The 21,600-nt window shown below is 38.4% G+C and overlaps 1 protein-coding gene across 1 annotated transcript in view; it reads right to left on the reverse strand.

The window, feature by feature from the left end:
- Positions 1-21,350, reverse strand: part of DLGAP2 (DLG associated protein 2) — a 241,772-nt gene extending 220,422 nt beyond the window's left edge. Inside the window, exon 1 of the mRNA XM_087916459.1 lies at positions 21,321-21,350. The gene's annotated coding sequence lies outside the window, so the exon portion shown is untranslated. The remainder of the gene's footprint in view (positions 1-21,320) is intronic.
- Between the last annotated feature and the right edge of the window lie 250 nt (positions 21,351-21,600).

Below are 21,600 nucleotides of genomic sequence, written 5' to 3' on the forward strand. Positions count from 1 at the left end.
ATTCTGTCAATTTCTAAGATAGCTACAGTAAATCATGGACTAGCAAATGTTGGAAATCCAATAAAACAGAAGAAACATTTTGACACATGTGGTACACCTGCAAAAAAAAAAAAAAAGTACTAGAAAGGTATCCAAAGTATCATTCAGACAACTCTGGAAATGTAATTTGAAATGAAAATACATTTTTTAAACTAGAAACAATTCCAGAATATACTGAATCAACAAGATATATCCCAGCAACCATTGTAAATATATGTGCCATACCTTTTGATCATGTGACCCTGGGAAGACTGTGATGGTTGTAAGTTTGAGGACCAGTAGTAAGTCACAGTTTTCAGCGCCATTGAAACTTTAAATGATTGCTAAATGAATGGTTGTAAGTCAAGGACTATCTATGTAATTCCCCTGAAGCAATTAATCCAGGCTGCATAGGAACACAAAGCTGCACCACCCACATGGCCCACGGGAACACAAGGCTTGCATCACTTGCATTGCGAACAACATGAGGTAATGAGGGGAGGGGGGAAAGGGCGAAGAGGGGAGAACTTGACCCACTCATCCCATGCAACTCGCCTGGCGACTGGGCTGCTTCTTTCCACTTCTTCCTTCTTCTGCTTTTGGCTGCAAGTAAGGAAAGCAGCAAAAGTCTTTCTTTCTTTCTCCCCTCTGTCAGAAATGAGTCTTTGGGACCCTGCAAGGCATCCTACTCCAAGAGGCTGCACCGGTGTGACAAGTCTCATGAAGACTCATTTCTGGAGGAGTTTGGGATAGAGAAAGAAAGGCTTTTGCTGCTTTCCTTGCATGAAGCCAAAAGTCTCTCTCCCCCCCGCCCCCGAGAATGGAGCTGGAGACAGTATCCTGTGATTTCAAATAAAGAATGACCAATTGGTAGGAAAACAGGGTGGGAAAATTTCCTGCAGACTTTTTGGGGGATTTTCCCAAGGTATTTGGTCTGTGGGATTTAAAATTATGAGTTTGGTGGTCCCCAAGGTCCAAAAGGTTGGCGACCCCGATCCAGGTCATGGTTGTTCCAAAGGTGCTTTTTCAAGAGGCAAATGGACTTTCTGATTTTTCTTTGAAGACATTGCGCTTCTCATCCAAGAAGCTTCTTCAGCTTTGATCCAGGCTTCTTGGATGAGAAGCGAAACATCTTTAAAGGAAAACCAGAAAGTCTAGTTGCCTCTTGAAAAAGCACCTTTGGAACAAATATGGTAGTACAAATAGTTTGCAGATCTGCTCAGAAATAAATTCCAGTAAGATGAATGGAAATACTAGACAACCATGAACAAAATAGCAAATAATTTATCTGCAACTTTTGCCTCAAAATAAGGTTACAATTAGGCTAATTTTCTTTTAAAATCACAGGCCAGACACTTGCTTCCAAACTCCCTCCATATCAGGAACTGGCATAATAGAAATGCAAATTTATTATCTGGGAGATTATAACGGTCAGAAAAACACAACAATGATGAATAAACTATTTTCCAAAGAAAGGAGGAACATTGAAGATACTGTAAATTATATGAATTAACACAGATGTTTCAAAATAGTCATGCTCAAAGGTCAATTGTTCAGCTATTTGGCTTGGTAGTGGTGGAAGAAATCTAGTTATTCTATTCCCTAAATAAAACATTAAATAGACCGACACTGTTAGCAATTCTGTTTACTGCATGACCTTTGATGGTCACTCAGCTCCTCAACCAATACCCTGGCAGGCATTCATATCTTTCCACTTTGAGTTTATTAACTCCTTTATATTATAAGCCAGAAAGGGAACATTTCCCCCTTTCCTAGATACAGTACATCCAAGCCAGCTTTCAAGCTGTTTGTATCTGCATTCATGTTATGAGCAGGACTCAATTTGCAAAACAGTCACTATTCTACAATTCAGAGCCATCCACTGCAGTTTTGTGGTTTGACAGCATCACACCCAAAATAAATTCATGTAATAACATTTCAAATAAGTTATTCACTTCTCATAGGACAGGAGAATGTCTACTGGGAAAAAGCATCTAGAACAAGATATTTCAGAGTTTCACTAGCATTAATCTTTTAATATGATTTTTCTGTCATCCAAATTGCCCTATGAAGTGAAGGACGTATTTTTCTTTTTTTTCCACCAATCCAATTATTTGAAGGCAAAACATAAATTTAAAGGCAATGCTCAGTTGCTGCTAACCACTCATGACAAAACAATGCAATCTGCAAAATCAGCTGCCTTCTCTGAATTAGTACTTTATTCCCTGTACAGTACACACATGCACACACACACACACAAACACACCCAAAGCCATCATACTACTTTTTTTCGAGATAAGCATAGAAATATACAGAATAGAAAAGCAGTACAAAATAATAAGCCAAGTAAGAGATAAAAACAAATATTTTAAACATAGTTAAACCCAACCAGTACCATTCAGTAGACATTTCTACAGCTTCTTCACCATCAAAAGATCCTCGCTCCCATCACATCTATGTATCAATCCATATCCTGCTTTCTGTTCCTTAAATGTCTCAGGCCTCTTTTTCAAGATATCATCAGTTCTAACCAAGCATGATCCTTTGTCTTCCCATTCCTCTCAACGCCGTTATACTTCCTTCAAATGTTTGTTTTCAAATGTTTTAATCTTTTGATAACAAAGCAGAGAATCAGAATCAGAACAGTGGACATGGAAGGATCCAAACACAAGGGTCATCTTGTCCAATATTCTGTAATATGTAGGAAAGGCAAAGCATTCTCAGTAGGCAGCTACCTAATCTCTCTCACACACAGTGGTGGGATTAAAAAATTTTTACTATCAGTTCTGTGGGCATGGCTTGGTGGGCATGGCATGTAAAATCTCCATTCCCACCTGACTCCAGGGGAAGGATACTGCAAAATCCCATTCCCTCCCCCAACCCACTAACCTGCTTTCCAGCTCCATTCTCCTGTGCAGGGCAACAGAAGAAGACCCAGCTGATCAGCTGGGACTGGGGAGGCAGAGAATAGATGGGGGAGGGGACAGTCAGAGGTGGTATTCTGAACTACTCAAAATTTCCGCTACCTGTTCTCCAAATTCCTCAAAATTTCTGCTACCGGTTCTCCAGAACCTGCTGAATACCATCTCAGACACACACACACAAATACACACACACACACACACACACACACACACAATCTTGCAAAGTTGGAGAATCTACAATCTGCACAGATAGATTGCTTTAGTATTGTACAGAACTTGCCATCAGGAAGTTTTTTCCTTGTATTTAAATGAAATCGAGGTAGCTTGCAACTTCATAGTGTCATCGATGCAACAAACATGAATTTGGGCAAACTCTGGGAGACAGTGGAAGACCAGGGGCAGTGCTGGTGTGCTATGGTCCATGTGGTCATGAAGAGTTGGACATGACTTATCAAGTGAACAGCAACAACAAGCTGCAACTTATATCCCTCAGTTCTGGTTCTAATTTCTATGTCAATGGAAAATAGCTCTTAAACATATTCCCTGTGGCATCCTTAGATACAATGTTCTGAGTTCTTTTCTCAGACTGAACAACCTACAACTTACTTTAGTCTGCCCGCATAGGACATATTCACAAACCTTGATATGATCTTTGTGACTCTTCTCTGAGAAGAGAAGACTCTTCTCTGCTCCTCTCTGTGTGTCTTTCTCTGAGGCGCAGCTTACAAATCATTAATTTCCCATCTATCTATATGTCCATATTGTGCCTCCCTAAATATAACACCTTGCATTTTTTCCTTTTGAAAGACATCTTGCCTGGCCTCTTAGCCTGGTCTTCCAAACCATCCAGATTAGATTAAAAATCTCATTTTACCTTCCTGGTGTCAGGATTCCGGCAGAAAAAGTTTTATGAGTTGACACCTGGTTATTATTCAGATCCTCAAATTTGGTAAGTAGTCCAGTAGTGATCCATGTCATTAATGAGGATACTGTTGGATCCAGGTTTACCAGCCTCCACTGATTCCTGCTGTCTAATTTGTTAAAGAGCCAATACTGGTGCTGACTCTTTTCAAATGATCCAGTTGTGGACTCATCATACTCTAATGCCATCAAAGCCACATTTTAACAGCTTGTCAATGAAAGTGTCAGGTGGAACCTTGTCAAAAGATTTACAGAAATTGAAGCAGCATTTTCCTTGTCCACTAAAGCAGTTACCTTGTCAAAGCAGACTAGATTTGTCTCACCTGACCTATTTTTGACAAAGCCAGCCAACTCTCAAAAATCACAGCATTCTCTTAGATGCTTACAAATGCCCTGATTTATTATCTCTGTACTATATTTTCAGCTATTGATTTTTAGGCCACTAGTCAATAATTACTGGGATTATCTTTTTCTCTCTTTTGAAGAGAGGGATCACACTTTTTTTTTTTCCTGGAGTTCTCTGGCACTTCCCTAATTCCTCAGGACTCTTCAAAGAAAATTAACAGAGGTCTAACCATGTCAAAATACATCTTCACTCTCTTTTGTATTTAATCAACACCCATTAATTTATGAGTTTATCCCTTCATTATAATAAGCATGCAGTATTTAAGTAGCCCATTTCCTCTCATTCAGTTTGCCTAGAATTTAAATTAGAGGAAGAACAAGTTAAAGAAACAATGACTGCTTGGGGGGAAATTTTGGGATATGGGATTGATTTAGAGAAATGGCAAAAACTGTGGTCTCAAAATTATAAAATGACAATGTCAACTGCTTATAAAGAAAATTTGTATAAGATGTTTTACAGGTGGCATCTATCCCACGAGAATTGTGAGAATGTTTAAATCGGATATAAGTTCTCTTTTTGAAAATTAATTCATTTCCAGCTTTTTCCTAATAAATTTTATTAGCCTGCAAATGAGCATCTGTCTGCAAGGAATATAAATCTGTCATGCCCCTGGTGGAGACTGATTCTGAGGGAGAGGAGGAACACCCGACAGGGAGCGGAAGTGTGGCTCCAGAGGTTGTGGAGGAGGCTAGGGAAGGGCTGAGCCTGGCTGAGCAGTCAGAGGAGGACCCAGGCCCATCCCCTATCCATCCTAGGGCACGCAGGGAGGAGAGGATAAGGGAGAGACGTGGTCTCCTCAGAAGGAAAGGTTCTTGATCCTCTTCATGGGCTGCAGGTGTGAGAACTGAATAAGAGTATGGATCTGCGTACTGGCGAACCCTGGAAACAAAGCCTGTAAATATCTCTAGTTTATAGTTTGGCAACTTTCCCAGTGTTTGTTATCTGTGGACATCATCCAGCCCTTATCTTGCCTGGTTTGTGTTGCTTTTTTCCTTCTCCGTATAACTGTGTGGAAGTTTTTTTGTCTTCCGTCGAAGATATTTGGAGCTTGAAAGCAAACTGAAGGAATAAAAGGGGCTTCACCTGTTTTCTGTGATTGTGTTCCCCCACCCTGGGTCATCACAAAATCCTTTCCATTTCCCATCATTCAGTCAGAGCTGAAGAAGCTTCTTGGATAAAAAGTGAAATGTCTTCAAAGAAAAAAAAAGAAGAAGTCCTGTTGCCTCCTGAAATGCACCTTTGGGACAACCATGACCTGGATGACTGAGAATCTCCATAGACATGTAACTGCAGTTCACACGGTGTGGGTATGTAGAAACATTTTTTTTGATTTTATTCAGAAGATGTCAACTGAAATGAATTAGCTTTAACTGCCTTATGTAGCTGTACTGTATATTTAAATGACATTCTAGGTTTTTTTTCTGGGTCTCCAGATGCCATACTAAATGCTTGGAATGTACTGCAAAGGCTTCACAAATACAAGCTGTATGCTAAGCTAGAGAAACGTGACTTTGATTTGTTCCCTTAGAGTAGTTTGGCTATAATTCAGGTGACATCCAAATGGACCTTGTGAAAATAGACTTCATCTGTCTTGGGAACCTTCAAGGAATGTCAAAGTCATTAAGCACTTTCTGGTATTTTAACATTTTCAGGCCTTTCATATCTGCTTTTCTGAGTGCACCAGAATTCTGACCTGAATCATATTTAGGAGACACCATTCAAGGGGAGTCATGAGGTCCAAGAAATGTTCATGGCATCAAAGGTAGCTTTTCAGCCCCATTTAGTGTTCAAAATATGCTTTTGATTTTGCTCTGGGAGTTATTCTCCTTCAGGCTACTGATGACTTAGAAAAAGATATTTTGCCTTGTGACTTTTATTCAAGACTGCTATCACCTACTGAAGGGAACTATGACATATTTAACAAGAAACTTTTAGCAGCATGTGATGCCCTTCAACAGTGGAGATATGTTCTGGAAAGAGTGGCATAGTCTATCCTAATCAATTTGATCCCAGGAACCTGGAATAATAAGAATCTTGCAAAAACTTATGCCATGTCAAATCAGGTGGGCATCATTTGTTTTTTGCCCAATTTGACTTTGTATTCTGCAAGGAAATCAAATCAGTCAATCCTAAAGGAAATCAATCCTGACTGGGTTGTTTTTTTTTTTTTTTTTTGAGGGGGGCGGGTACAGATGCTGAAGCTCAAACACTTTGACCACCATTTGATGGCCAAAGTGTTTGAGCTTCGGTTTCAGTACCTGTCTTAGAAAGCCTAAAATATAAATAAATCACTAACTACACCTCAGTTGTGCTTAACGTAATTTTGCTTACCAGCATTCCTTATTTACTAGTTTACTCTGACAAGCTAGAATAGTTTTCCTTACTAGATATAGTTATGCATTGGTCTGGGTAGGTAAATTAATCATTGTAATTGATTTGGTTAGATGGCATAATCACGGTCCAAGATCAGGTATCAGAATTGAGTTCTACAGGATAACAATTTGAAGAACAAAACACAATATATTAAACACAATCCTCCATATGTGTCCTATTGAAACAGGGGAGAAAAGGCAGGATTTAGAGATGGAAAGCAAAGGTCAGCACTACGATATTATATTTGGAAAAGAAAACAAGCTTTTCCATGAATCCTGCTCTAATAAATTTAACCCTAGAATTCTTCAAATGAAGGATACTGTTCTATGGAACAAAGACAATTTTAGAATTCACTGCCACTTCCTTGTCAGGCAAACTAATTCTCAGCTGAAGAGTCCAGCAGTTAATGTATTTCCTGCTTCAGTCTTGCTTGAGTCCTGCTAGCAGATAGCTCCTCACCCTTAAAACATCTTGTTACGTGTTATTAGTTTTCTTACGGATGGCATTTCAGTTTTTGTTTGATTAAACTTTGTTGAGAGTGAGAAAGAAGATGCAGTGATTTAATAAATTTAATAAAATCAGACAATAACCAGTATTAGTGCATATAGAATTGAAATTCAATGAAATGTTAAAAGAGAAATAACTTCAGAGGAAGCCGGTATTTAAAATGCTTATGAATAGTTTTAAAATCTGACAGGGGAAGGAAAGAACTGGCCCTCGTTGTCGAAATCTCATTTTAAGACCTCTTGTGCCATATAAAACCCTGTTTTCAATCTATCCCATGTGTATTAAACTGCTGGTATACACTGGTGTACTCATAATAATGAAATCCCAGGAATACAATGCATAGTGAGAAGGACTGATAAAATGTTATGCCTTTCTCTCATGTTCATGTTCAAATGGAAGTGAATTTGATGGCAGAGACTACTTAAGGAAATTGGTGATTCTTATTTAACTATATTCTTCTTTGATATAATTCTCTGACAGAGGTACAGAAGATCATCATGAAAGGGCTCTCCAAAGTATAATTGAAAGAATAAAGCAATGAGTATGATAATTGCCAGTTTCTTGGTCAGCCTCTAATATATAATACGCAGCCTTTCAAATATTTTCTCCTGGTGCTTTCAGTAGAAAAGCCTGTGATCTCAAAGGTGTGGGTGAGGTAAAATATGTAACTTCAAAGTATAATAATAATGAATGGCTGGATCCAAACTTTGGATTTACTAGCTTGAGGTGATAAAATGGAGGAAAGAGAGGGGACATTGGGATAAAATAATAGATGGGGGAATAGTGGTTTTAGGAAAGAACATTCACTTTCTTATTTCTAGCATTTCCACCAATTATTGGTTCGGGACAAATATAAAGCTATGATCAAGGACAGAGCTGTAACATTTATAAGCTATTTAATGGGATAAAATTGTAGATTTATAATGCAAAATTGTTATGATATGTGTGTACACACATTATTTTCCTTGCCGAAATTGATTCTTGCTGAATTCATTTTTATTAGTTTATTCTTTTTTAAAAAGATTTTTTTTAAAAAAACCCAAACCACCTTTTATTGGCTGCAAAGTACATTCACAGAGCCCTAATATTTAACCAGAGCAGGGGTGTCAAACTGGTGGCCCGTGGGCCAGATGCATCACATGCAGGCCACACCCACCCCAGCTCCACAAAGGCAAAAACATCACAATATGTCACGTGGTGTCACATGATGCAATTGAGTTTGACACCCATGAACTAGAGTAATATCACTTTGTGCACCAAACTTTACATTCTAACTGTAATACTAGATACCAGTACTGATGTAATGGTATGTGAAAATGACCTTGAGGGAGAAGAAGAGGAGATACTGCCCAGGAAATAATAAAAGAGAGGTAGGAGCTCCCAGTCATTTAATGGTCAGAAGAAGAAATTTAGGAAGCACCCCCCCCCCAATGAATTAGGCAGCTAAAAGTGCCAGAAATATTCTACTTTTAGACTTGCAAGTCTATGTTGGAATATAGCAGAATTAGCTCACCTAGTTGTGTTTCCTGTCTGGTTTATCTTGGAAGGCGTATGGCTATTGAGGCTACTTTAGAACAAATCAACAAAGATTAAATGCTAGAAAAATATCTATGAAATCTACTAGCGTATCTCACAGTTATTTTTATCACAAAATATTATATATTACATATAAAATTAAAACATCATGTATAGCTTGGGCCTTTATTTTGTAGGGTTAATTGGGCAAATCAAGATTCTGAAAGCAGATCAGACAAGACCACTGCTCAAAAGACTGTGAAGGTTTCCTCATTACTCAAGGCTGAGAAACAGGAGATAGAAAGCCTATTACTAAGAAGAAATATCTGGGAATCTACTATAACTAGAATCTACTATAACTATAACTACTATAACTATAGCAAACACTCATGTTAACATATTAACATGGAGTGAGGAGTTTTATCTGTTTTTCTTCAACGTTAAATATAGAAGTATATAATCATGTGTTGGTATGTCATCATGTTTTTTATTTATTTTATTTGGTTTGTCAATTGCTTACAAGATAATAGGTATAAGTAAAAACATAGTATAGGTATAAGTAAAAAGTATAGTATAGGTATAAGTAAATACCTATATATAGGTATACCTATAAATACCTATAAAGTATAGTATAGGTATAAGTATATACCTATACTATACATAGTATAGTATAGGTATAAGTAAAAACATAGAAAACAAAAACATAGTTATGAATACATGGATACATATAAGAAAAATAAAAGAAACAACAGGACAGGGATGGTAGGCACATTGGTGAGCTTATGCATGCCCCCTACAGACTTCTGAGGAAAGGGGTCAGGTCAATAGTAGACAGTCTAAGGTTAAAGTTTTGGGGGTTTGGGGAAGAAACCACAGAGTCAGGTAGAGTATTCCAGACATTGATCACTCTGTTGCTGAAGTTGTATTTCCTGCAATCTAGTTTGGTGCGATTAACCTTGAGTTTGTATCTATTGTTTGCTCTTGTATTGTTATGGTTGAAGCTGAAGTTTTCATTGACAGGTAGGACATTGCAATGTATGATTTTATATACTATCCTTAGATCGGACCGAAGGCGGCGTAGTTCTAGATTTTCTAGGTCTAGAATTTCAAGTCTGGTGGCATAAGGTATTCTGCAACGAGTAGAGGAGTGGAGAATTCTTCTTGTGAAATATTTCTGGACTTTTTCAACTGTGTTAATATCAGATATATAATGTGGGTTCCAGATTGATGAGCTGTATTCGAGTATTGATCTAGCAAATGTTTTGGATGCTCTAGTTAGTAGTGTAATATTACCAGAGAAAAAGCTACATAAGATTAGGTTAACAACTCTTAATGACTTTTTGGCTATGTAGTTAAGTGGGCTCTAGCACTTAGATCATTAGAGATGAGTACTCCAAGGTCCTTGACAGAGTCTGGATCATCAACAAGGTCTTGCCTATTCAGCCTGTATTTTATTTTCTGATATATTTTTTTTGCCAATATGTAAGACAGAGCATTTGTTTGTTGAGATTTGAAGTTGCAATTTGTTTGACCATTCTGATACATAGTCGAGGTCTTATTGAAGGGTAGCAGTATTGTCTGTGGTGTTGAATAGCTTACATTGTCAGCGAACAGGACACCGTTGCTCTTAATATGATCACAGAGGTCATTTATGTAGAGTATGAAGAGAGTTGGTCCTAGAACACTGCCTTGGGGTACTCCACTGTTGACAGGTACAGAATTTGATAGGATGCTCCCAATTTTGACCAGTTGTTGTCTGTTTGACAGGAATGCATCTATCCACTTATGCAGGTATTCAGAGATACCATAAGATTTTAGTTTTAGTAGTAGTTTGTTGTATACCACTGAATCAAAGGCTTTACAGAAGTCTATGTAGATTGCGTCTATTGCTTTGCCCTGATCAAGTTGTGTAGTCCATATGTTTTTGCAATGTAAGAGTTGCAGATTGCAGGATAGTTTTTTTCTTAAACCAAATTGTTTATTAGAAAGTAGGTTGTTTGTCTCTAAGAGTAGGTTGGAAACAGAAACAAACAAACAACTACCATTTCTAGATGTACTAATCTACAAAAATACAGATGGCACACTAGGACACACCATATACCAGAAGAAAGCATACACCAACCACCACCTCAATGCCCAATCCCACCACCACCCAGCACAGATAAACTCCATGGCCAAAACACTAATTGCCAGAATCAAACACCTGGTAGACAAGACACACATAAAAACTGAACTATGCACCCTGACTAAAGTACTAGCAGCCAACGGCTTCCACAAAAGCAAAATCACAGGCCTGATCCACAAAAACACGCTAAGGCATAATGGAGACCTAGAAGATGAACAGACCTATGGAACAACTGTCCTGCCCTACATAAGAGGTACTACAGACAAAATCAGTAGGATACTAAACAGGCATCACATCAAGACTGCCTTCAAAACAGACAGAAAAATAGCAGCCATCCTAAGAAACCCCAAAGATAAAATGGACCTGGAAAACCAAGGCATATATGAAGTCCCCTGCACATCACGCCCTGCCACATACATTGGACAGACCAATAGAAGAATAAGTACCCACCTAGATGAACACAAAAATGCAGTAAAAAAGCTTGAATACACTTCCTCACTAGTCCAACACATGAAAGCCACAGGTCATAGCATTGATTTCAATGGCACCAAAACCCTAGCCACTATAGAAAACCCCAGCTACAGAATTATCAGAGAAGCCATAGAGATTGAAAAAAGACCTGAAAGCATGAATAGAAGAGATGACTCCACCAGTGTAAGATTTCCCATGTAAGAATAAGAGTATCTTGGTGACATTTCAGCGAGGTCCCACTTGCCATCCTCAGGCTGGTGCTTTCGGCTTCGTGCCAGTGCAAACAGTGTGTGATCGGAGCTGCCGTCTCTCTATAAATACTGCTGGGGGTGGTGGTGTGCTGGGCTGGTTGGCTGCACTGCTGCCTCTTGATTGGTTGATGGAGTTGATGTTGGTTGTGTGATGGCCTTGTGAGTTTTGTTGTGGAGATATCCTGGATCTTGTGCTGTAATCTCCTGGGTCATTTGTTTTGTAGTGATCTTTTTTCTGTTAGCCTCTCATGTTTTAACAGCTTGGGTAATGGGTTGTGTGATGGCCTTGCAAGTTCTTTTGTTGTGGTATACTGGGTCCTGCGTTGTATTCTCCTGGGTCATTTGTTTTGCAGTGATCTTTTTTCCATTAGCCTCGTGTGTTGTAACGGCTTGGGTAATGGGTTGTGTGATGACCTTGTGAGTTTTATTGCTGTGGTATCCTTGGTCTTGTGCTGTTATTTCCTGGGTTGTTTGCTGTGTTGCAACTTCTTGAGTTCTTGTGGTATAATTTCCTGAGTTTTCTGATGTGATATCCTGAGAGGGTGGCTGTGATATAGCATTCTGGGTTTTGGACTGGCTTTGAGTTTGGGGTCTGGGTCTGTGTTCTTTGCATGTGTCAGCTTGTTTAGTTTTGGGGTCGGGGGTGCAACAGCTGGCGAAGCAGCCGTGGTCTGTTTTCTGGATGGTGGTTGTCCTTTGTTTAAAGGATGGTTTGATGAGGGGGATTGGCAGTGGTGGCCCATGTTGTTTTGGGTCTAGTGTTGGTTTTCATGGCTGGGAATCATTTGTTGGTGAGGGCTAATTTCCAGATGTCTGGTAGGTGGCAGGTATCATCCCATTTATTCATGTTATGGGGGTGTTTCTCTATTTCGATGGTTTCCCTGATTATTCTCTTGCTGGAATGTTCACTGTTGGATATTAATTTGTTTCCTTCGAAATTAATTTCATGTCCTGTGGCTTTAAGGTACTGAAAGAGGGAGGAAGTATTTTCTTCATTTCTGACTGAGTTTTTGTGTTCTGTGGTACGTGCATTTATTCTCTTGTTGGTTTGTCCAAAGTTTGTGGCTGGGCAATTGTTGCATGGTATTTCATAAACTCCTTGGTTTTCTAGCTGGATCTTGTCTTTGGGGTTTCTTAATCCACACACTGGGAACAGGCTCCCCTGGGTCCTCTGCTTTGCTACTGCCAGACTCCGAAGCTCTGAAGGCAGCACCCCACTCCCAGATGGTCCTGGCCCCATCCCTGCATCAGATGCAGGACCCTCATCCAAGTTCTCTCCAGACTCCCTGACTGGTTCCCTTTCTTCCTCACTGTCCGATTCCACTGTCGTCTGCACCGGCTGCTAGCGAACCACAACAATGGAAAGCTGATCTGTTGCCGCTGAAGTCTACTGTGCTGGGGATAGGAGCATTTATTAAATCAAGGTTTCATTGTGTTTGTAACCTGCAATAGCTGACCTTTGTCATTCTTAGAAGTTCTTTTGTATCTGCAGAAAAGGCAACTTATTATAGCTTCGTCCTTGAAATCTTCTGCTATTAAATTTGTGAAGTAGTGTTTTCATTCCAAGAGAGAGATTTATGGCCATCTCCAAGATGAAACTCTGGTAGAAAATGCCTGGATGAAATAACTTTTCCCAAACTTTTTATTCTGCTCCCGTAAGATTCTAATCATGATATGGAAGTACAATTTTTTTCATTAAAAAAAATCTGAAAACAAATGTCACTTAGTCCAGTAAAACGTGTATTTGTATCTTGCTCGTGTGAAAAATTATGGTGTATAAAAATGGGGGAATGTGATTCTTAAGAGTCAAAGCATTTGATGGATGTACACAAAATGCACCATGAATATCTTAGCTTATATATTAAGTTTATCAGGATATAAAACACAAATGAAAGAGTAAATAGTAGTAAAATGGGGAAGAGAAAAGGGAAAAGAAAGAAGTGTAAATTAAAAGAGGAAAAGGAAAAGAAAAAATATTGACCTCCAACTCTTTTTAGTAGAATAAGATAGTAATATTACAATCTCAACTTTTATATGTATTAACCATTTCTATGACAACAAACTCATCTAATCAACAAAACTCAAAGTTTCGTTTTCCATCTCAAGCACAAAATCCAGAAGTGGTTTCAAAGTAGAAACAAAGTTGGATGTGTTCTTTTCCTTAATTAAAACAATCAATGTAGGCATCTCTGCTAGTTCCATCATTTTTATCAGCCATTCATCCATTGTGGGAACATCTTAGCAATTCTGAACAGGCCTTTCTTTAAAGTCCATCATCCTTCTGAATGGCTTTCATTCACAGTTGACAAGGAAAGATAAATTAATTTTATTTAGTGAGAGCACCCTTCAACATTTTCTCAAGACTGTCCTGGAAATACCAAACATGTTTGAACATAGCAAGGAAATACCCCAAAACAAAATGCAGCCCTAATTATTAAATGCTTCATTATTTGCGTGTGTTGCGATGTGCTGATATGCAAGGAGATACTACGCAACAACTGTTCGTAGACTCTTGAAGAGGGAAGTATTTAAAATCTTAAATCAAGATACAAGGAAAGGGGAGAAGCATCTTACCAAAAACACTTTAATTCATGTAGTTGTTTTGTAGCTTCATCCAAAGAAGGATTAATATACATTTAAAACTACTGTACTGCATTTCAAATGAAGACCAAGGGTGGGTACTTAGCAAAGATTCATGTTTGGTTCCTGCTCCAAAACTTTAACAAAATAATTCATATGAGTTTTCATTCCTGATCCTGCTTTTCATAATTAGCATTGTTGCTGCTACCAATGTCACCCTTTAAGAATGTTGCATAATGACAGGACCAACCCTCCTTCAAATAATCATTTTAAGAATCACGCATTTTACAAGGTTGAAGAATTACTACATAGTGATTGTAAGCAAGTGATTTAGCAGCAAACCGATCTGAGAAACATAAACATTCCTCTTGACTTTAGCAGAATTAGAATGCTTTAGAATCGTTTTAGAGATTTCTTGATTATACCCCATTAATAGCAATAGAGTTAAGTGCTCAAAAGGCACTTGTATGGCTGAGAACACGGAGCTATAAGAATGAAAACAAACTGATGAGCTTCCACTCTTGAAATGTCAAATATTGTGGCAATAGGTACTAGCACAACAAAGAATGTTCTTTCTGTGCCAACTCAGAAAGCTCAAACTGCCCAAGGAGTTGCTGATACAGTTCTACAGAGCAATTATTGAGTCTATCATCTGCACCTCTATAACTGTCTGGTTTGGTTCTGCAACCCAACAGGAAAGACACAGACTTCAGAGGATAATTAGGACTGCAGAAAAAACAATTACTACCCACCTGCCTTCAATCGAGGACCTGTATACTGCACAAGTCAAAAAGAGGGCTGTGAAAATATTTACAGACCCCTCACATCCTGGACATAAACTGTTTCAACTCCTTCCCTCAAAATGACACTATAGAGCACTGCGCACCAGAACAACTAGACACAAGAACAGTTTTTTTTCCTGAAAGCCATCACTCTGCTAAACAAATAATTCCCTCAACGCTGTTCAACTATTTACAAAGTGTACACTACTATTACTATTAATCTTCTCACCACTCCTTATCACCCATCCCCTCCCACTTGACTGTTTCCTAGTATGATTTGATTGTTGATTGTACCCTATGACTATCATCAAGTGTTGTATGTTATGATTCTTGATTCTTAACGAATGTATCTTTTCTTTATGTATACTGAGAGTATTTACACCAAGACAAATTCCTTGTGTATCTAATCACACTTGGCCCATAAAGTATTCTATTCCATTCTATTCTACCAGCCAAGTATTTTGACCTTTTGTAGACAATTATACTTCAGTTGTCTGAGTAACCCCAGATCCTGTTTTTCTTTTTGTTAACAATGTATGTGCTATACCTATAAACATTTTATTCAGCATTTTGGTGACAAGACAAGTTATAGATTTTAAAATGTCCAAGCAAGAAGGAAGAGCTAGGACTGCTTGATTTCTCTTGAAATACTGAATTTAGGTAATTCCCAGATCTGAAGTCAGCACCTAACAATACTGTTCTTTCCAAATTATAATGTATATCTGAGTTGTTTCTTTGAAAAATGATGAGAGAAGGGGATGGCTGAAAACAGTGGTGCGTTTCAGAATAGTTTACCACCGGTTCGGTGGACGTGGCTTGGTGGGTGCACTTTGTGCATGCGCGCACACACTTTGCGCATGCATGTGTGCCAAAGGCGCACTTTGCCCATGCGCAGAGGCTTTCCGACTCACCTCCTGCAATCCTGCACTCTCCCTATAGCTTGAGCAGCTGATGCACAGGAATCTGCTGGGGCGCACAAAGCAGCTGCATTTCAAAAGCAGGGAAAAAAGATCAGTATGGGAGCCCAGGTGGATGGGCGGGCCCTACAGCAGGTCATCAGAGAGAACTAGTTCAGTCTCCACTGATCGTTGGCGCTACCAGTATGCCACAACCGGGACGAACTGGTAGAATAGCACCAATGGCTAGAAATGAATAATCTATGAACATCAAAATAACAGATTTAGAAGGGGTCTTCTAGTGCAACTCCCTGCTCAAGCAGGAGACTCTATGTCATTCTGGACAAAGGATTGTCCAATCTTTTCTTGAAAACCAGGGGTGGGATTCAGATTTTTGAACAACTGGTTCTGTGGGCATGGCTTAGTTGGTGGGCGTGGCTTGGTCATGTGACTGGGTGGACGTGGCTTGGTGGTCATGTTATTGGCTGGGCGTGGCCAATTCAATATCACTCACATCGAGGCACGCATCTCCTCCCCTGGCCTCTCATGATTGTGGGGATGCTGCAACAGTCGTAAGTGTGAAAAATGGTCATAAGTCACTTTTTTCAGTGCCATTGTAACTTTGAATGGTCACTCCACACAAGCAAAGTACCAGCAAAGGAGGGGAAAAAAAAACTCCAGAGATGTTCCTGAGACAGGAAGTCTAGTCCTGCCAAGAATGTAATAAGGGTTAATGGAGAGGCAGTTTCTATAAGCAACACCAGAATGTTTCCTTCCTGCCTTCCTTACAGGATTAGGCCAGTAATTTATTCTAACAACCGGTTCTCTGAACTGCTTAGAATGTTAACAACCGGTTCTAACGAATAGGTGCGAACTGGTAGAATCCCACCCCTGTTGATGGAGTACCCACAACTCCTGGAGGCAAACCATTCCATATAATCTCTAACAGTCTTCTTTCAGTCCACTAGTACATGTCACTCTGCCTGACTTGTTAATAAAGGAATTGAAATTTTAAAGAAGAAAAATAAATATCCGAATCATATTTTAAAGAAACCAAAGTGATTAGGAATTAAATATAAAAACATTATTTTCTGGACAGTATCTTCCTAGCCCAGAGGGCCACATTCATTGCAATCTGCATAATAATAAAATGTGCATTAAGGAAAGTTCAGGCTGAAATGAATTGAATATCTCTATCAGCGAGGAAAGATCCATGAATACCTTCAAGATCTGAGATTTAATACAAAAAGTGCGTAGAGCTGTTTCTGAACAAAGAGTACAGAGATACGCCTTTGTTTTAAACAGTGAATTATAAAAGTATTTTCATTCAAGTTGTATGTCCTTTCAGTTTTTCTCAATTTTATTGCATAAGAAGAAACCTACTTTTCCTTGAACAAGCATAGATCATAAAAGTGCAGATTCTTCTTTGTAGAACTTACTAGAGTGAAATTACTGAATACTTTCCCAAAGTATCCTTTCAAAGATGAATAAAATATTACATGTTCATCAATTCTTTACTGATGTTGAGTCAGAGCTGGAGAAAAGTGGCAAGGGAAAAAAGGGAATTACCTATTCATCCTCTGAAATGATTGGTCCATTAATGAGAGAAAATGGCAAGAAGATGACAAGCAACAGGGAGAAAGCAAAATTGCTTAACTCATTTTTGGCATCTGTGTTTACACAAAAGGAAAAACAATCCAACCTATCAAAAACAGTACCATAAAAACAGGTTAGGAATACAAATTAAAATTTTCCAGTCCTTTTATCAGAGGACTGGAAAAGAACTAATGTAATTCCCATCTTCAAAAAAGGAAAGAAAAAACAGATCCAGGAAACTACAGACCTATCAGCCTGACCTCAATACCTGGGAAGATTCTGAAAAAGATAATCAAGCAACAAATCAGTGAACACAAGCAAAGTCATAACCAAAAGTCAATATGGGTTTGTCAAACACAGATCATGCCAGACAATTGCTATTGCATTCTTTGACAAAGTGACAAAATTAGTGGACCAAAGGAATGCTGTGGATATAATTTACATGCACTTCAGGAAGGCCTTTGATAAAGTAGACCACAACCTACTATTTGATAAGTTAGAAAAATGTGGGTTAGACAGCATCACCACCAGATGGAGTCATAACTGGCTGACTAACCACACTCAACATGTAGTTCTCAATGGAGGGAAGTATGCAATGGAGTACCCCAAGGTTCTGTTTTAGGCCCAGTGCTCTTCAACATCTTTATCAATGATTTAGGTGAGATAGATGGGGAACTCATCAATTTTATATACAACACAAAGTTGTCAGGAATAGATAACACTCCAGAAGATAGGCTTAAAATACAGAAGGATCTTGTCAGACTTGAACATTGGACACTATTAAAAAATGAAATTTAATCGTGAAAAAAGTAAGGTTAGGCAAGAAAACCCAAATGCACAGGGATAGTATAGGTAGTACCTGGCTCAATAGCAATAATTGTAAGAGGGATTTTGGAGTCTTAGTGGACAATCACTTAAATATGAGCCAGAAATGTGCTACAGCTGTCAAAAAAGCCAACAATTCTTGGCTGCATTAACAGAGGGAAAGAATCAAGATCACGTGAAGTATTAATACCACTGTATAATGCTTTGGTAAGGCCACACGTGGAATACTGTATCCAGTTTTGGTCACCACAATGTAAAAAAGATGTTGAGATGTGCAGAGTGCAGAGAAGAGCAAGAAAGATGATTGGGGGTCTGGAAGCTAAAACACATAAAGAATGGCAACTGGAATTGGGTATATCTAATTTAATGAAAAGAAGGACTGGGGTGACATGATAGCACTGTTCCAATATCTCAGGGGTTTCCACAAAGAAGAGGAAGTCAAGCTATTCTCCAAAGCACCTGAGGGCAGGACAAGAAGCAATAGGTGGAAACTAATCAAGTAGAGAAGCAACCTAGAATTAAGGAGAAATTTCCTGACAATTAGAACAATTAATCAGTGGAACAACTTGCCTCCAGAAGTTGTACATGCTCCAACACTGGAAGTTTTTAAGAAGAGTTTGGACAACCATTTGTCTGAAATGGGATAGAGTTTCCTGCCTAAGCAGGGGGTTGGACTAGAAGACCACCAAGGTCTCTTCCAACTCTGTTACTCTATTCTGTTCTGTTCTATTCTACTGCAAAAGACACAAAAAAGGCTGTTACGTTTGGTGCTATGAATTAAGACTCAGGATGCAGTGGAACAAAGTTCACAGAGAATCGATTTCTCCCATTCCACCCAGTTCCAAAAGGCCTTTCTTGGAAGCTGAGATCTGAGTGTCAGGGTCTATCACTGCTCTTCTTCCATGCAACAGGAGCAACAATGAATATCAGTCCTTGCTCTTCCATTCCTGCCTTTTAAAGAGACCTTTAAAAAAAAGGTGTCCAGAATTCTTTCCAGAACTCTTTCACAAGATCATTGAACATATACTTTAGAGAAAAAAACACTCTAGAATACTACTGTTTCATGGGGTACTAGGGTTTGTTGTCTAAGCAGGGGATTCGACTAAAAAACCTCCAAGGCCTCTTCCAACTCTGTTGTTCTGTTCTGTTCTGTTCTGTTCTGATTTGACTGATTCTTGACAATAAAACAGCTCTTGGGAAAATTGCATCTTACAGGGTTATTGGCACCACACAACAAAACAGCAGGTTATAGAGTAGGAAAGAAATGGACCCTTGTTTATCTCTAGCTTTTTTTCCATCATTGCTGCAGCCTTTGCTTTTATGGATCCTCTGGCAACAGTAACAAAGCACATTTAGGTTCTTGGGGGTATCATCCTATAGAATGAAACCTCTCATCATCTCTCTTCTCCTGCTTGCCAAGCCTTGATGGTGGCACTAGAGTCTTATCTCTATGTTGGTTAGCGTAAAAGCACTGTCCTTTAGTCAAAAGCTTTCTGAAAGCTGCAGAGTACATCTATTGGGTCAACCTTACTTTCTATCTATTGCCACTCTAAACAGGTCAAGAGTATTGATGACACAAGAATACTTACCTTTGTGGAAACTGGAGTGATTTCTTCTTCCACAAGAGTTGCTCTACTATCGGCTTGATTATTTTTTGTTTAATATTTCCATCAATTTACACAGAATAGACCAATTGTCTAATTTCCTTTATTCCTTTAGTCCTTCCTTCCACTCCTCTCTATTTTGGCTTTAGTGTAACAATTCTGACATATTATTTTGGTGGTCCCTGCTAGTTTTGAACTAGTGAATTTTGGTTAGCCAGGCAGAAAAAAAAAGCAGAATGAGTTATCAGAGGAATTTAGTTATATCAGCAGAGAAATTGGCATCCAATAATTTTCCCCCTTTTTTTCTTTGTTTTTCACCTGGGTATCAGTTTCTCTATGAATTAAAACAATACCTCCATTCATAGCTAACAAATCAAATTGCCTATAAGATGGACAAATATTTATTTCACAAAAATTGCACTCTCTTTTTCAAAATCCCATTTTAACTCATTTTATATTGAGTTGGAATATTGCACCTTCTTAGAGCAAACAAAATTGCTGAATAAATTGCAGAGATCTTAATTGCCAAGAATTATGAAGCATTGATCCATGCTTCAGTAAGGGTTGAAAGACTTTGATGGGGCTACTTCTATGCTACTTATGTGCTTCTGCTTGACTTCTTTTAGCCTTGGAGGTAAGGTAATGCTAAAACACTAGAGCAATTTAAAGCCACTTATGTGGAAATCAAGCCCTGTTGAGTACAACCTATGGCATATATGAGGTATTTTCCTTGAATCGCTGCCTATATTCTTAATTTTAAGAACCAGATAATGAAGTTTTTCAGCAACATCAGGATCATGCTATATACAGATGGCGTAGAAAATGATGTTACCTGAAATAGTATAGTGTTAGTTTCCATCAAACTATTTAAAAACCAGCATAAAAATCCATGGAAACTAGAATATGATATGTGAATTTATATATTTGATTCACATCTCTGATTCCTTTACCTAACCCACACCTATACTTTGTGTCAAGTCATGCAATGGGACTTCTATTACCACAGAGTTCTAATCTGTTTTAAACAGACTATAAGTACTAATATTATCAGAATAATTCTATATTCTATATTTTTCAAAATATAATATCACAAAAATATGTACTGTTGTTAGATATTCCACAACTTGAGATTATATTATTCATCTCTAAATTTAAGACTCTATTCAATACTTTTAATATAATAATATACTCTTCATAATAGATTTTGACAGTTTCCTATTCAGTTATGAGATTGGTTGCATCTTAAATAATTACATTTTTTTAAAAAATAGATAAATAAAGGTTCTTTTTCAAAAACAAAACTAACTAACTAAATTCCCTTAGTACTAATTTAATTCAGTTCAGTTCAGTTGGTGACATTTAACAAACCTCTTAACATTTCCCATACCTACCCTTTTCTAAAGAATGTGACGTCTAATGCCATGTTCAATCTATTTCCACCAGACAACACATGTTAGAGGGTTAAGCAGTTCGTATAAGTTGGACAACAAAACTAACTTTGGAAATGATGAAAGTACAGGACTCACCTTCAGGTTCACCACAGAGTGTGCACTGTGACTCTGCAAAGAAGAAGAAAGAATGTAGTCAATACCAACTTTCCTATAAAGGGAGCATCTTTGTTCAGCTGGAAATGCCACCTTATCTTATATATAGTATTGCAAGCTAATTCTGCTGACTGCTGGTTGCCGGCAGTTTGAATCTCACCAGCTCAGGGTTGACTCAGCCTTCCGTCCTTCTAAGGTCAATAAAATGAGGATCCAGATTGTTGGAGGCAAGATGCTAATTCTGTAAATCGCTTAGGGAGGT

This window comes from Pseudonaja textilis, chromosome 1 (genome assembly GCF_049901715.1).
Source record: "Pseudonaja textilis isolate UNSWEBS1 chromosome 1, rPseTex1.2, whole genome shotgun sequence".
Taxonomy (NCBI): Eukaryota; Metazoa; Chordata; class Lepidosauria; order Squamata; family Elapidae; genus Pseudonaja; species Pseudonaja textilis.